Consider the following 18130-nt stretch of genomic DNA (forward strand, 5'->3'; position numbering starts at 1 on the left):
GCAGCCTGCTTGGCTTTTCCTTTGGTACTGGCCTTTGTTTGAGTTTTACCTGGTGCATAGATTGGCAACCTTCCTGCCGAGAGAGGACTGATGCAGCTGCACTGGTCCAGTAGACCAACGTGGGACAGCAGTAATCGCACTGAGCATTATGGACGATAGCGATTCGCTGAACCCTGAAGCTTTCTCCCACTCTTGAAAGCAAACACTGGAAGTTGTGTTCTGTGCCAATCGAGTGTGAGATTACTAATTTTTCCTGTGTTGTGCTAACAGTGGCCACAATGCTGTGATCTCCTCTCCAGGGTACAGTTCTGTGTAAATATAATAGAGATTATGTGCTGTCAAGGCATCAGGATCTCCCTCTGCCAATTGTTAGTATTGTCCAGAGGCAAGGGTCAAACCAGCCCTCTTTGGTACCAGCTCTGTTGCAGGGGTTGTCAGTAAACTGTCTGAGAGACGACAGATTACCATCTACAGGACTCCAGTCTGGATTTTCTGTCAGGGTTTACTCCCTCATCCTTGTAGCTGAGTGAGGGTCAATGTTGTGGACTCTCCGGAAAGCTCCCTCCCAAATGTATACCACTGTGTTGCTACCATGGAGCAGCACGGTGACACAGTGGTTAGCACTGCTGATTCACAGCGTCAGGGACCTGGGTTCAATTCCAGGCTTGGGTCACTGTCTGTGTGGAGTTTGGACCTTCTCCCCGTGTCTGTGTGGGTTTCCTCCGGATGCTCCACTTTCCTCTCACACTGCAAAAGACGTGCTGGTTTAAAAACAATAAGTGATTTTATGTGTGTCCATTCTTTTTTATTTCAACCCATCCTCAGTCCAAATGGTAACTTCTTTCCCTGACTCCTGTCTAATTTTATTCTTTATTTCCCTTCCTGACAGTGAACATAATCACAATTGTGACTCTGACGAGCAGAAACTGTGGTCTGTCCAAATGTGTGACTCGTTACCTGGTGGCCATGTCAGCGGGGGATCTGCTGGTCGTTGTCCTCGACCTGATATTCAGACACATTCCCATTCTTTATCGGGAACAGTTTTATTTCCTCTACTGGGTCCCCGTGTGTAACATCCACGCCGTCCTGCTTTTTGCAGCCACTGACTGTTCTGTCTGGTTCACCGTCACTTTCACCTTTGATCGATTTGTGGCCATTTGCTGCCCCAAGCTGAAAAGTAAATATTGCAGTGAGAAATCGGCGGCTGTGGTTCTGGGAACAGTGACGGTGCTGAGCTGTTTAAAGAACATTTTCTGGTATTTTATTTTATTTAATAGATATCTGCTGGGGAACGTCCCCTGGTTTTGTGAATACACAGGGGATGTTGTGGAATCTCCGGTCTGGGGAACAATCGAGTTCCTCCACAACATTCTAACCCCGACTGTCCCGTTCGTCCTGATTCTGCTGCTCAACGTTTTCACCGTCAGACACATTTTAATGAGCAGCAGAGCCCGCAGGAGACTCCGGACTCACAGCAGTGGGGAGAATCCCAGAGACCCTGAGATGGAGAGTCGCAGGAAATCCATCATTTTACTGTTTGTGATCTCAGCCAATTTCATCCTCTTATGGTCGACATTCATGGTTTATTCAATATGGAGTCGGATGTATAATTTGGGCTATCGGTCGGTATGGTTAGATTACTATGTTCTGGAATTTGGTTTCATGTTGCAACTCACAAGTTGTTGTACAAACACTGCCATTTATGCTGTGACACAGACTCACTTCAGGCAGCAGCTCATAAATCTGCTGAAATATCCCCTTACTGCAATTCTTCAACTCATTAGACCCTGACAGGAAACTACAACTACAAGACCCCTGACTCTTTCTATTGGACTTTCAAAAATAAATCACAAACAGCCTCACAGAGACAGAGAGAGTGACAGATAAAGAGAGAGAGAGGGCAGTGAGAGCAAAACTGGGAGTGACAGAGAGACGGAGGTTGACAGAGAGAGGGAAGGGTACAAATACATGGAGCGTGACACAGTTTGAAAGAGTTTCTAACAGATACAGGGAGAGAAGCAGAGAGAGCGAGAGAGAGAGAGAGAGAAAGAACAGAGACAGATAGGGACTCTCCCAGAGCGAGAACACCAGGGATAGAGATTGGGGGAAATGGGGAGGGAGACGGACAGGGAATGAGAAAGAGATACAGATGGAAGGATGTAACGAGAGAGGGAGACTAAAACGGAAAGGGAGACAGAAAGAGAGGCAGAGAGAAACAGAGACAGAGACAGAGAGCGTCAGCGAATTTGAAACAGTGAGACTGAATGAGTACAATGGACACAGCAAGAGCAAAAGACGGAGCGAGGTAGAGAGAGAGAGAAAGACAGAGAAATAAGAAAAGGGGGACAGAGAAGGAGAGGGAGGAGGAGAGTGAGACTGAGAGGGAGGAGGAGACACGGAGGAAGAGTGTAAAGAGGTGAATGAGGGAGATGCAGAGAGACAGTAAGAGACACAGAGAAACAGGCAGAGAGAGAGAGACAGAGAGTGAGATACAGAGAGAGGCATGCACAGAAAGACAGAAAGAGACAGACAGAGAGACATACTGAATGACTTTAACGATAACCATCAGGTGGAGTTATTGGAATATGAGCTCCCTGATTGAGACAGTTAATGCTGTCCAATCCGGGAGCCCTGCAGACGTATATAATATGGTGTGTCTCGGTTACCGGAAGTCAGGGTGTGTACACTCTGGGTGTGGATGTGATGGACTGGTGGTTTTATCACTAGACTACTAATACAGAAACTCAGCTAAAGTTCTGTGCATCCGGGTTCGAATCCCGTCACAGCAGATGGTGGAATTTGAATAAATATATCTGGAATTCAGAATCAGCTGGTGACCATAAAAGCATTGTCGATTTTCGGAAAAACCCATCTGGTTCACCAATGTCCCAGGGAAGGAAATCTGTCGTCCTTATGTGGTCAGGACTAAATGTGACTCCACGTGGTTGACACTTCATTGCCCTCTGAACATGGGCAACTAGGGATGGGCAATAAATGGTGGCTGGCCAGTGACACACAAGTCCCAAGAGTGAATACAAATACTTTGTACTGGGAAATTTTAAACAAACGGTAAACTGTTTCTCACAGCTGGATAAATACCCAATCCCTCTGATCGAGCACCTAAACTCAAAGCTGGCAGGAGGATTCTTGTTTCCAATTATGAACTTATTCACGTGCACTTATACTGACAGCGAGATGAGGATTCCCAGCGATATTCAACAATTCATACTCAGAGGAAGTTTCACATTTATAAAGTGTCAAATGTAGGCTTACATTAACACTGCAATGAAGTTAATGCGAAAATCGCCTAGTCGCCACTCACTGGTGCCTGTTCGAGTAACACTGAGGGAAAATTTAGCATGGACACTGCACCTACCCAGCACGTCTTTCAGACAGTGGGAGGAAACCAGAGAAACCAGAGTAAACCCACGCAGATACGGAGAGAATGTGCAGACTCCGCACAGACAATGACCCAAACCAGGAATTGAATCCAGGTCTCTGGCGTTATGAGGCAGCAGCGCTAACCACTGTGACACCTCGTCTACGGTGATCGTTTGGGCAAAGAAATTCCAGAAGGAACTGCATGACAGTGCAGCCCATAATATTGGCCCATATCCAGCTGTGGGCTTTATTACTGTCCGCCTATCATTATTGATTGGAACACCTTCCAGGAGGCCGAGTCGTTCAGGTAGGTGCCTTGAGTTGGCTACGATTAACAGACACTCGTCATATTCCCAATGGAAGAGACGGTAATCATGAACTTTCTCAAAACTCTCCCAGTGGCAGCCAATAAGATTCGGCTGTGGACGTAAGATTACCCATTCCTGAATGAATTGAAGCAGCGAGTGCTGATGGGGGAATCCAAATGGCCATTACAGCCTGAATTGCACCCATATTGGAATGGCAGACAGCAGCTGACTGTGGAAGATGGCACACGCCTTTGGGGTTCAAGAGTGTCATCCTGAGCCAGGGTCACCATCCCATGGTGAACTTTACCATGGCCACCCAGGAGTGGCAAACTGAAGATCCTCCAAGTTGTCATGTCTGGTGGCCAGGTATGGCTACGAATATTTGCCCGTGGGTCAGTGTTGACAATATCAACAAGGGCAGAAGTACCACCAATTACTACTCTTCACACTTGGGAATGGCCAGGACATCCATAGACGTGGCTGCACACGGAGAGTGCCGGTCCGTTCATGGGGTCTATGTTCCTGATAATGGTAGATGCTGATTCAAAATGAATGGCCGTACACAGGGTGAGTTACTCAAACACAAGGACAAGAGTGGAGAAACTTCACACCTCTTTCATGACACCCGGGATCCCGCAGGTGTTTGTTTCTGAAAATGGACCAACCTTCATCAGTCAGGAATTTGTGCATTCGATGAAGTTGGACAGAATTTGACACATTAGGGCAGTGTCATATTACCCATCATCCAACGGCCTGGCAGAAAGAGCGGCCCAAACAGTAAAAGCAGGTTCAAAATTCCATCCCTCAGTCTCTTTGGACACCAAACCATCCAGATTTCATCTTCAATTACAGAATGACACCCTCCAACCTCCCCCCGACCTCCCCTCTTCAATAACTGGAATAGCCCCAGCAGAGTTGGTCATAGGAAGTTCACTCCACCCAGTGTTAAGTCTGACCTTCTGAGGGCGGGAGCTGACACCCAGTGCCGTTCCCACCAGCCGGGAGAGGCACCTAAAGGCAGGTGATAGGTTATTGCTAAAGAATCATGGCAATGGATCCACGTGGTTATGAGGCACGGTCGAGTCTGGAACAGGGCCAGTTTCCTATCAAGTCCGCTTGGGAGATACCATCCTATGGGAATGCTTCAATCATCTGCAAGCCATGAAGCCCCAAGCCGTGCAGGAAAAATCAATTCCCAGCAGACCGGGAACTTTGGAAAGAATTCCAGGCTCTCCGGCTCCTGTTCCCCATCTCCGCCAGTGGGAACCTCGGAGTCTGAAATGGACACAGTGGGTTTAGCCTCTCGATCACATTGTCACCCGATAAAGGGAACTCGGGCCACACGCTCATGGTGGAAGAGGCGAGCTCCGGTCTGCTGAACCCCACTCACTTCCGAGGCTGAGCAGCAGGAACCGGACCCAGCATTGAAACTCCAAAAAAGGCTTCCAAGGTGGTCAGCCCTCGGCGGTTACTCAGACCTAGAGGGGGAGGGGGTGCAGTGACTTCAATCAGGTTCATGTGTTGGACACGGGCAAATATAAACTACCAAACTGAGGCCTGTGAAATGTGCCCACTCAGGTGCAGAGAGTGAAGCACTGAGAGCTGGGCTAAGTGTGGGAGTTTAGGGAAGTGGGTGGAGAGGTATTGCTGTGTCTTGTGTCCCTTACTGCCCGGTCCCTTACGGCCAGGTCCAGGGCGGGTAGGTGTCCCCCAGACATTACAGTTCAGAAAGTGACGTGAGCAGATGTGTTTATTGAGACTTTCAGAAGGCTTTCGACAAGGTCTCACATCGCAGACTGCCATGTAAAGTGAAAGCACATGGGATTACAGGCAATGTTTTGAGACGGATAGAAAGCTGGTTCGCAGATAGAAAGCAAAGAGTTGGCAATAAATGGGCCTTTTTCTGATTAGCAGTCAGTGTCTAGTGGGGTTCTGCAGGAATCTGTGCACGGACCCCAACTGCTCACATTATATATTAATTATTCTGAAAATGGAAATAAATGTATCATCTCCAAATTTGCAGATGATAAAAGGTGTGTGAGGGTGAGCTGTGAGAAACATGCAGACATGCTTCAGTGTGATTTGAACAGGCTCAATGTGTGGGCATGTGCAAAGCAGTTGCAGTAAAATGTGGGTAAATGTGAGGTTATCCACTTTAGCATCAATAATAGGAAGACAGATTATTATTTGAATGGGTGTAAATTGAGAGAGGCCTTGGTGTCCGTATGCATCAGGAAGTGAAAGTAAGCGCGCATGTACAACAGGCAGTAAAGAAGACAACTGTAATGCTGCCCTTTATAGGGATAAGATTGGAGTACAGGAAGAGAGATGTGTCACTGCAGTTGTACAGGGCATTGCTGAGGCCACACTTCGAGTACTGTGTGCAGTTTTGGTGTCCTTATCTGAGGAAGGATATCCTCGCTATAGAGGGAGTACAGCGAATGTTTACCAGGCTGATTCCTGGGATGGCAAGTCTGTGATATGAAGAGAGACTCAGTCGGTTAGGGCTTTATTCATTGCAGTTCATTCGAGTGAAACATATATTATTGGACCATGTTTAGACAGGGTAGATTCAGAAAGAATGTTCCTGATGATTAGGGAGTTGAGGACTAGGGTTCATGGTTTGAGGATAAGCATCAACCTTTTAGAACAGAGGTGAGGAGAAATTTCTCCACTCTGATGATCTATGGACTTCGCTACCACAGAAAGTAGCTGAGGCCAAAACCTTTCGTGATTTCAGGAAGAAATTATGTATCGCTCTTGGGGCTAAAGTGATCACGGGATATGGGAACAAGGGATGGTCAGGATATTGAAGTTGATGATGATCCATGATCAAACTGAATGTCGGAGCTGGGTCGAAGGGCCGAATGGCCTGCTCCTGCTGTTCCTATATTTCAATGTTTCTATGATTGTGAAGCTGAGGTGAGTCTGTACACGGTGTGAATCTGAACATGATCCGAGTCCGAACCTTGTGTGAATCTGAACAGCGTCTCTGTCTGAACCTGGGTGGGTCTGAACCTGGTGCGGGGCCTCTCGACATGATTGCCAGCATTCGACTTGCCTTCCTAACTGCCGATTCAACCTGCAGGTTAACCTTTAGAGAATCTTGAACAAGGCCTCCCAAATTCCTTTGTGCATCTGATTTTCTCAGCATATCCCCATTTAGAAAATAGTCTATGCCTCCATTCCTCCTTCCAAAGAGCATAACCTCACACTTTTCCTCATTGTATTCCATCTGCCCCCTCTTTATCCACTGTCCTAACCTGTCCAAGTCCTTCTGCAGCCCTCCTCCTCCCCCTCCCACTTCCGCAATACTCCCTGTCCCTCTGCATATCATTGTATCATCACCAAACTTAGCAACAGTGCCTTCATTTCGTTTTTCCAAATTATTAATGTGTATTGTGAAAAGTTGTGGTCCCAGCACCAACCCCTGAGGCGCGCCACTTGTCACCGGCTGCTATCCTGAAAGAAGATCCCTTCATCCCCACTCTCTGCCTTCTGCCAGTCAGCCAATCCTCTATCCATGCCAGGATCTTACCCTCAACACCATTGGCACTTAACTTATATAACAGTCTCCGATGCTGCGCCTTATCAAAGAAAGATCACCACCAATGCCACCACAATTTCCTCAGCTATGTCTTTATGAAACCTGGGGTGTACTCCATCCGGTCCAGGTGATTTATCCACCCACAGACCTTTCAGTTTCCCCAGAACCTTCTCCTGAGTAATGGCCACTACACTCACCTGTGTCCCCCGACTCTCCTGGAGCTCTGGCATCCCACTGGTGTCTTCAACCGGGAAGACTGATGCAAACTATTCAGTTCCTCTGTCATTTCTTTGTTTCCTATTATTCCTTCTCCAGCCTCATTTTTCAGTGATCCAATGGGTATTTTTGCCTCTCTCTTAACTTATATTGGAAAACCTCCTCCTCTCCTCTTTTATAATACAAGCTCGCTTACACTCATATTTCATCTTCTCCCCTCTTATTGCTTTTTTAAGTTGTCCTCTCCTTGCTTTCAAAAGCTTCCCAATCTTCTGCCTTCCCACTAATCCTTGCCACTAAGGATGCTTTCCCTTTTGTGTTTTTGCTGTCCTTGGCTTCCCCGTCCGCCATGGATTCCTCGTCCTCCCTGTGGCATGTTTCCTCCTCCTTGGGATGAATTCCTGTTGTGCCTCCCAAATAACTCACAAGAACTCCTGCCATTGCTGTTCCACTGTCTTCCCTGCTCGGCTCCCTTTCCAATCAACTCTGGCCAGCTCCACCTTCATGTCCTTGTAGTTATCTTTATTTAATTCAAATATCTTTTCATCTGATTCCAGGTTCTTCCTCTCAAACTGCAGGGTAAATTCTATCATATTGTGGTCACTCCTCCCTAAGGGTTCCTTCACCTTAAGTTCCCTAATCAAGTCTGTCTCATTACACATCGCCAAATCCAGAATTGCCTGTTTCGTAGTAGGCTCTGTCACAAGCTGCTCCAAAAACCATCTCTTAGACATTCCACAAATTCCTTTTCTTGGGATCCACGACCTACCTGATTTTCCCAGTCCACCTTAGAATCTTAGAAACCGACATATTGAAGTCCCCCATAATTATTGTAACATTGCCTTTTCTATCTCCTGATGTATTTTCTGCCCCTCATTCTCTCACTATCCTCATCCCTACCCTCAGACTGTACTTTACCCTTTACCTCCGCCAATCAGACACGATGTTTACATTTGAAGGCCAGTTTCCAATGTTCAAAGTCTCTCTATCTTTCCCTTGCCTCCTTTTTCCCTTTTGCCTGTAATTCAGATTGATTCAATTATTTTGCTTGCTGTTCCTCCCTTTCCTTTTCTTTTCCCTGTAATTCAAATAGTTTTAATTATTTTTTATATTGAGTCAGTTTCATTTGTAACTGAATTTCCAACGGTTCTGACTGAGCTTCTGACAATTCCAAATGTTGTGCTATTGCCACAATTATCTCTCCTTTCTGTACTCTGTCAGGCAATGTCAACTGGAATGTGTTTCCAATTCCAAAAGCTTTGCTTTAGTCACTATCTGTCAGGTAACTTGCGTGACTTCCTCCACCCGCAGAAACTTCTGAGCCTCTGAAAGAGACATTAATCCAAACCACACTCCCTATTTAAACTGGAATACAACACCTGAAAAGGAAACACAAATCTGCTCACCGCTCACTGTCTTTGAGTTCAAAAATCCCAAATCAATCAAGAAATACAGGTTTCAATCCCGGAGCCCCCAGTTGTTCTCAGTCAGGTTGGATACTCCCAGTTGTTCCATGAAGCTCGAGTGACCTGTAACTCTTTACCTTGAATCTGGCTAGAAGGAGCATGGGAGGTTTCACTTCAGGTGGGAGTGACCTGACCCAGGAAGAACTCTTATTCAATACAAAGTTTAATTGAGAATATTGTTGACATGTATAGTAAGACAATTAGCAAGAACTTTTAACAATTACAAACAAGAAACACAACAACCTCGATAATATACAACTCTGAAGGAAATATCTCTGGTGTGTTCCAACCAAAGCCAACATCCAATCCACAAAACCCTCCAAATCACCACAATACAACAGAGGTTAATGCCGAATTATTACACGTGTCCAGCCTCCTGGGCTGAATGCTCAAAATCCCTTGAGAAACTCAGCAGAAGTTGCAGTCGAGTCTGTTCCACAAAACACAGCCTTTTCAAAAGAGAAGGACAGGGAGAGGGAGAGAGATTGCTTCTGAGCTTGCTGCTAAACTGCTTCCCAAAACAAAACTAAAAGACCAAAAGAAAACCACCACCTGACTGCCACATCTTAGCTCCACCTCCATGGAAGCTGCACGATTTAAACAAAATTGCTGAAAGGTCCACTCACATGACAACATTAACACTCACGCTCTCAACTCAGCATTCCCCATTACCCCAACACTCTCTCTCTCTCTCACCAACACTATCCTGTCATGTCAACACACCCCCTCACCTCAACACACTCCCGCTCACCTCAATACTCCCCTTCCCCTCTCTACACAATCTCTATCACACAGACATTACACCCTTTCTCCTCAACACTATCCGTCTCGCTTCTAAGTTCTCCCTCTCACATTTACATTGTCCCATAGAGGGTTAACATCAATTCCTCTCACCAGAACACGCGCTCTCAATTCAACACTCCCCCAATCAACACAACTCTCCCCCTCTCACCTTAACATGTTCCCTCCTCACATCAATCCTCCCGCTCACCTCTACATTACCCCAGGCACCACAACACTACCCATCTCATCTTGATGCTCCTCACCTCAAGATCCCCAAGATATGAATTTCCCGTCCCACACCGCATGGGAGTCGGAGCAGATGGGCACAGACCGTGTCAAGGTCCAATTACCTCTGGTGGGATTATCCGAATTTGGGGAGAGCGCGGGGCCAAATCCTACACTCTGTCTCACATCAACATTCTCCCTCTCTCATATCAGCTCTCTCTTCTCATCTCAGCACTCTGTCTCGCCTCAGCTCCCGCCATCTCATTTCAACTTTCCCCCTCACCTCAACAAACTCCCCCTCATCTCAATACACCGCCTCTCAACTCATCACTCTCCCCCTCACTTCCATAATAAACTTTCACTCCACACACAGCCCCCCCACTCCACACAACTCAAACATCCGTCCGCTGTCCCTGCCCTGGGTGTGTTTGCTGGGGAAATTGCAGATGGAGTTTTATCTTGTGTTTCCCCGATGCTACACCTGTCCCTGCAGATGCAGAAATAACCTGATTCTTATTGGAACCAGGTATTTAGGAACAGCAGTGACCGCACTCTCCTTTCACAACCTGCACAGATACATTACTGAATTGCTCTGATTGTCAATACACATCCAGGTGCATGGCTAACCTCATCCCTACTGTCTTTACCTTCCAGGTGTATCACCAACTTCATTCTTATTACCAACTGACAAACAGATACATCACTGACCTCACTCTTATTGTCACTACTGATTCCCTGCGACCCCCACGTTACAAAACGAATAAAGGCAACACAGCAGCAGCGTCACACAAACTGTCTCAAAAACCTTCAGCTCCTTCAATCATTCTGATCCTGGGCTGATCTCAACATAAAGTTTGAATGCAGAATGTAAGTTTGTTCCTCCACGAATACATTTGGTTTAAATAATTGCGGAACAGAGCATCTATTTCAGGTCAAGCAGAGGTGGCAGTGTGGGAGCATGGTGCTAAATATCAGAATTATCTGTATCAATATCTGACTGCTCAGAGACCAGAATTAAAATAAATATATTCACTGCATGTGAAACATGTATAAAATGATATGCATTAAAAAGTTACTGCTGGTGTTCAGTGACTGCAACTAATGTTATTCACCTTGAGATCTCTATAAATGTACCTCTTCTGTTCTGTACAGTCAGTTGGAGAAACGGATTTCGAAATGTTTTTCAATTAGATTGTATAAGATCTCCACATGCATTTTCACAAATTCCCTCAATAAATCCCCAGCTGAATTTAACAAGGCAGTCCCCACCAATTGAATTCTGGTTTTCACTCTGCGTGAGATGTCAGCCCCTCCGGGAATGTCATCCCGCTTGGTTAACGCTGACACACAGACTCACTGTTACTGGGAGATATTGCAAAGTGTTCTTGTGTTGGATCGGGTCATCTCACTGTCCCAATACTGCAAACAATCACAATATGGAACGGGTTCTCACTTCTACACAGGACAATTATTCCCCATTTGGCATTGATTGCAATCAGTTGGTCAATCTGATTTACTTTACTGGGGCAGTTTTCACCTGGCCTTCATCAATCGAGGGATTGAGTTTAGGAGTCCGGGGATAATGATGCAGCTATATAAGACCCTCGTCAGACCCCACTTGGAGTACTGTGCTCAGTTCTGGTCGCCTCATTACAGGAGGGACGTGGACATTATTGAAAGGGTGCAGAGAAGATTTACAAGGATGTTGCCTGGATTGGTTGGCATGCCTTATGAGGATATGTTGAGAGAGCTCGGTCTTTTCTCCTTGGAGAGATGAAGGATGAGAGGTGACCTGATAGAGGGATATAAGATGTTGAGTGGTATAGATCGGGTGGACTCACAGAGCCTTTTTCCCAGGGCTGAAATGTCTGCTATGAGAGGACACAGGTTAAAGGTGCTGGGGAATAGGTCCAGAGGAGATGTGAGGGGTAAGTTTTTCACTCAGAGGGTGGTGGGTGAGTGGAATCGGCTGCCGTCAATGGTGGTGGAGGCAAACTCGATGGGGTCTTTTAAGAGACTTCTGGATGAGTGCATGGGACTTAATAGGATTGAGGGTTCTGGTTAAGCCTATATATAAGCCTAGGTTGGTAGGGACATGACCGGCGCAACTTGTGGGCCGAAGGGCCTGTTTGTGCTGTAGCTTTTCTTTGTTCTTTAAAACAGAAAATGTTTGCAATTAATTCATTCGAATTCCCAAGTGTCTGAACTGTATTTAGGAAAGATCTGAAGGAGTAATTCACAAACTATAACAACAAATTAACAGAAGACAGTTATTATAAAAGCACAAATGGAAAATATCAATATCAGTGGGGCTGTTTTGGGATTACTTCATGGACAGTGATGGAAACGTGTTTGATACAGAAGATACACGTCCCTTTTATCAGCCTGTTTGAATTGGCAGTGCAGCAAGACCATACACTTTACCCAGTGCTGTCCCTATCCTTGGAAATGTTCAATGGAAGCACAATTTACAGTAACCCAATGGCAAACACAGAAACATGGTTCAGAATGGGGTTCGACACAGAGTAAACACCCTTTGCAGTGAACCATTCAATGGGACACTGCAGAGTGAGCTTTGCTCTGTCTGCAATCCCGTGTGTAACTGTTCTGGGAGGGTTTCAGAGGGCAGTATCAAGAGGAGATGTATCTGTATTGAACTTTGCTTCACCCATATCTGGGATTTTGTTCTGGCAATATACAGGGAGAGCAGAACTATATGTATCTCTGTGTCCACCTGCGCTCGAGTTCCTGAAGGGACAGTGTAGAGAGATTTTCTGTGTACCTTACCCTGTGCTGCTCCTGCTCAGGTCTTTAGTGTTTGGACAGTCTATGCGGACATTTTTTGTGTATCTCACCCTTGCTACACCTTCACTGGAGTTCTTGGTGAAACAGTGTGATGGGTGGTTTCTGGAAATCTCAACCTCAGCTGCATCTGAACTCACACTAGTTGCATCTGTCTTGGGAGAGTTTGATGGGGACATTATAGAGAGAGATGTATTCTACATTTAACCACATACTGTCCCTATCCTGGGGTATCCTGGGAGTGTTTGATGAGGACACTGTCGAGAGAGGTTTATTATGTATCTACCCCCCCCCACCCCGGCCAATGCTGTAGCTGTTCTGGGTGGAGCAGAGGGAATTTTACCGTGTGAATGTTTGATGGGCACAGTCTTAAATTTACTCTGTGTCTCTCCCCATGCTGTACACGTCCTGGGAGTGTTTGATGGGGACATTGATGAGGGACATTTACTCCGTATCTAACCCCGTCCAGTACCTGTTTGAGTTTAGAAGGATGAGGGGTGATCTTATGGAGACATATAAGATAATGAAGGGGCTGGATAGGGTAGAGGTGGAGAGATTCTTTCCACTGAGAAGGGAAACCAGAACTAGAGGGCACAGCCTCAAAATAAGGGGGGGCCGGTTCAGAACAGAGTTGAGGGGGAACTTCTTCTCTCAGAGGGTAGTGAATCTCTGGAATTCTCTGCCCATTGAAGTGGTGGAGGCTTCCTCATTGAATATGTTTAAATCACGGGTAGATAGTTTTCTGATCTATAAGGGAATTAGGGGATATGGGGAGCAGGCGGGTAAGTGGAACTGATTCGCTTCAGATCAGCCATGATCTTGTTGAATGGCGGGGCAGGCTCGAGGGGCTAGATGGCCTACTCCTGCTCCTATTTCTTATGTTCTTATGTACCTGCCTGTACGTTGCCCGTCTCCTCAAGTTAGCATGGCTAATCCAACTAACTCCCACATCTTTGGAGAGTGGGAGGAAACGAGAGCACACAGAGGATTCCCACGCAGACAGGGGAGAACGTGCACACTCCACACAGAGAGTGACCCGAGGCTGGAATCAAACCCGGGTCTTTGGCGCCATGAGGCAGCAGAGCCAACCAGTGTGTTACAGAACCTCACCCCCCACCACAAAATTCCCCTCTCACCTCCACACTCCCACTGTCACCTCAAAACTCCCCCTCTCGCCTCAACGCTCTCCCCCCTCTCGCCTCAGCACTCTCCCCCTCTCACCTGTACACACTGTGTATCTCACCCTCTGCTATACCTGCACTGGAGATTCGTGTTTGGACAGTGTAGAGGGAGATAGTTTGTGTATCTGGGCCTGTGCTGCATCTACAATGAGGGTATTTGATGGGAGTGGAGAGGCAGCTTATCCTTGTAAAGGTCTGATGGGCGCAAGCTTACGGATATCAAGCCTGAAGGTTGCCTGACTAAGTTGAACCTACACTTTAGCAGCCATGAGACAGCCTGGTCACACAGTTAAGATGGGGTGGGAGTGACACTGGACCTCTGTAGCTGACATTGGAGTGTTTGATGGGATGTTGCAGATGATGTTTGCTCCGTGTTTAAGGGCTGTCACCGCTCCCTCTGCACTCTGGCTGGCAGCGTGAGGGGACAGACTGGCTTCACACCTAATCCCTGCAGTAAATATCCTGGGAGTGTTTGTTGGATCAGTGTGTATTGATATAACACCATGTTGTTCCCCTCTCATCTGAAAGCTCCCTCCTCACATCAACACACTCCCTCTCACCTCAGTAACCGCCTCTCACCTCAACTCCCACCGTCCACAGCAACACCCCTCACCTCAACACTGACCCTCTCACCTCAAAATTCCCCTTCACCTCAACACTCTCTCTCTCACCCCACTCACATCAAAAATAGGATTGACCTTGTGAGTTCCTTCAATCTTTCTGATTCTAGGCTTCCATCAACAGCATAAAGTTTCACTGTGCACCGTCCGTCTGTTCCTCCAGGAATACCCGAGTGTTAAATAATTTCTGAATAGAGCATCTATTTCAGGTCAGGGAAAGGTAGCGGCGTTGAAGCATGATGCTAAATACCAGCATTAACTATACCAATGTCTGATTTCTCCATGTCCCGTGTTATATTGAATTGGGTGAGAATTTAGGAGGCATGATGACACCAAGATTGGTGGCATAGTGGACAGTGAAGGTTATCTCCGAATGCAACGGGATCTTGATCAATTGGGCCTGTGGGCTGACAAATGGCAGATGAAGTTCAATTTAGATAAATGCGAGATTATGCATTTTGGTAGATGGAATCAGGGCAGGATTAACTGAGTTACCCTTACTGTGTCGTGAGTTGGGGAGAGTTACAGAACAAAGAAATCTAGAGCGGTGGTAAGGGAAATACAGACATCGACAGCAAAACAGAGGTGTGGGTTGAAGTGAGATGGTGGGATGAGACACAGGATCTGCGGGGGGGGCGGATGTCCAGTGTGGGCTCAGAACAAAGAACAATAAAGCACAGGAACAGGCCCTTCGGCCCTCCAAGCTTGCCCCAATCTATTCCCAGTCTGTTAGAACCGAGAACCAGAGAACATTACAGCACAGAAACAGACCTTTTGGCCCTTCTTGTCTGTGCCGAACCATTTTTCTGCCTGCACCTGGACCATATCCCTCCACACCCCTCTCATCCATGTACCTGTCCAAGTTTTTCTTAAATGGTAAAAGTGAGCCCGCATTCACCACTTCATCTGACAGCTCATTCCACACTCCCACCACTCTCTGTGTGAAGAAGCCCCCTCCCTGATGTTCCCTTCAAACCTTTCCCCTTCACCCTTAACCCACATCCTCTAGTTTTTTTCTCCCCGAGCCTCAGTGGAAAAAGCCTGCTTCCATTCACTCTATCTATATCCATCATAATTTTATACACCTCCATCAAATCTCCCCTCATTTGTCTCTGCTCCAGGGAATAAAGTCCCAACCTATTCAACCTTTCTCTGTCACTCAGTTTCTCAAGTCCCGGCAACATCCTTGTAAACCTTCTCTGCACTCTTTCAACCTTATTAATATCCTTCCTGTAATTAGGTGCCCAAAACTGCTCACAATACTCTACATTCGGCCTCACCAATGTCTTATACAACCTCACCATAACATTCCAACTCTTATACTCAATACTTTGATTTGTAAAGGCCAATGCACCAAAAGCACTCTTTACGGCCTTAACTACCTGTGACGCCACTTTTATGTATTATGCATCTATATTCCCAGATGCCTCTGTTCTACTGCACTCTTCAGTGTCCTACATTTTACCTTGTATGTTCTACCTTGGTTTGTCCTTCTAAAGTGCAATACCTCACACTTGTCTGCATTAAATTCCATCTGCCATTTTGCAGCCCATTTTGCGAGCAAATCCCTCTGCAAGCTTTGAAAACCTTCCTCACTGTCCACGACACCTCCAATCTTTGTATCGTCAGCAAATTTGCTGATCCAATTTACCACATTATCATCCAGATCATTGATTTAGATGACAAACAACAATGGACCCAGCACTGATCCCTGCGGCACACCACTAGTCACAGGCCTCCACTCAGAGAAGCAATCCTCCACTACCACTCTCTGGCTTCTTCCATTAAGCCAATGTCTAATCCAATTTACGACCTCTCCATGTTTCCCTAGCGACTGAAACTTCCTAACTAACCTCCCATGTGGGACTTTGTCAAAGGCCTTACTGAATTCCATGTAGGCAACATCCACCGCCTTCCCTTCATCCACTTTCCTGGTAACCTCCTCGAAAAACTCTAATAGATTGGTCAAACATGACCTACCACGCACAAAGCCATGTTGACTCTCCCTAATAAGTCCCTGTCTATCCAATTATTTGTAGATCCTATCTCTTAGTACTCCTTCCATTAATTTACCTCCTGCTGACGTCAAACTTACCGGCCTATAATTTCCCGCATTACGTTTTGAGCCTTTTTTAAACAAAGGAACAACATGAGTTATCCTCCAATCATCCAGCCACTCACCCGTGGATACCAACATTTTAAATATATCTTCCAGGGCCCCTGCAATTTCAATTTCCCTCGGACCTTGACTCCTTCAAGGTCCGAGGGAATGCCCTGTCCGGTCCTGGGGATTTATCTACTCTGATTTGCCTCGAGACAGCGAGCACCTCCTCCCCTTTAATCTGTATAGGTTCCATGACCTCCCTACTTGTTTGCCTTATTTCCATAGACTCCATGCCAGTTTCCTTAGTAAATATGGATGCAAAAAACCCATTTAATATCTCCCCCATTTCTTTTGGTTCCATACATAGCCGACCACTCTGATCTTCAAGAGGACCAATATTATCCCACACTAACCAGCTGCCTTTCCTGAACTCCAACTTGTAAACACGCAAATTTAAAATGGAACTGGCTCAGTGACTGTAAAACACTTGGGAAGGAGGAGGGAGGGATGAAATTAAAATTCCCCGGCCTTGGAAATGACTTGTTCCCAATTCCAGAGTCCGGATTGTGTTTTTAGATGGGGTGGTGTGAATTGGAGAATGGCCAGGGGCAGGGGGTCAGGACAGGGGTTTAATATCACTGCCTCTGTCACTCCAGCTTTCAGGATTGTTGTGTTTCACTGGAGTGGAACGATTCCTGCTCTTTGCCCCAAGGTTTAATGCAGCCTCTGTGACTAGGCCTCAATTCAAGCCCTAATCTCACAGGGCCCTCAGGAAGCCTCCTCCATTTGCTTCATCCCCAAACAGTGTCTGTGCTAAATTGGATGGGATGAATGATTCAATAAAAACTGTAGCAGCCTCTTTAATTCTTCTTTTGGGATGTTATTGAGGGTTTTACTCGCTCTCTCTCTCTCTGCGTCCCTTTATGTATCTTTGTGATTGAAGGAAATGAAGGAAAGGTGACAGAGAGAGAGATTGTGAAAACAGTGGTGGAAATGTGGTTTCTTCACAGATTCCAACATGACAACAAATGCAGCAGAAACAGCTGGAGAGAGAGAGAGAGAGAGAGGAGAAACGAGGCGGATGTGGAAACAGCTGGATGTGGTGGGTTAAACTGAGGCTGTTAGTGGGAGGGGGCTTCAATGAGGGACACACCCTCCATTTTAATTCTGAGGGTCGTGTTGGGATCGTGTCTCAGTCTCTTTTTCCCACGCTCTCTCAGTCTGATTCTCTGTCAGTCTCAATCTCTCTCTCAGTCTGATTCTCTGTCAGTCTCAATCTCTCTCAGTCTGATTCTCTGTCAGTCTCAGTCTCTCTCTCAGTCTGATTCTCTGTCAGTCTCAGTCTCTCTCAGTCTGATTCTCTGTCAGTCTCAGTCTCTCTCTCAGTCTGATTCTCTGTCAGTCTCAGTCTCTCTCTCAGTCTGATTCTCTGTCAGTCTCAATCTCTCTCTCAGTCTGATTCTCTGTCAGTCTCAGTCTCTCTCTCAGTCTGATTCT

General features: G+C 46.4%; 1 long non-coding RNA gene across 2 annotated transcripts in view; it reads right to left on the minus strand.

Moving 5' to 3' along the window:
• Positions 1–702: 702 nt before the first annotated feature.
• The window catches only part of LOC144482130 (uncharacterized), a 30651-nt gene continuing 13223 nt past the window's right edge, over positions 703–18130 (minus strand). The window contains exon 3 of one of the 2 annotated variants that reach the window (XR_013495867.1): positions 703–761. This is a non-coding gene — a long non-coding RNA (uncharacterized LOC144482130). Of the gene's footprint in view, positions 762–957; positions 1171–18130 lie in introns of those variants that run through there. The other variant, XR_013495866.1, reaches the window with a different exon arrangement.

This window comes from Mustelus asterias (genome assembly GCF_964213995.1).
Source record: "Mustelus asterias chromosome 26 unlocalized genomic scaffold, sMusAst1.hap1.1 SUPER_26_unloc_23, whole genome shotgun sequence".
Taxonomy (NCBI): domain Eukaryota; kingdom Metazoa; phylum Chordata; class Chondrichthyes; order Carcharhiniformes; family Triakidae; genus Mustelus; species Mustelus asterias.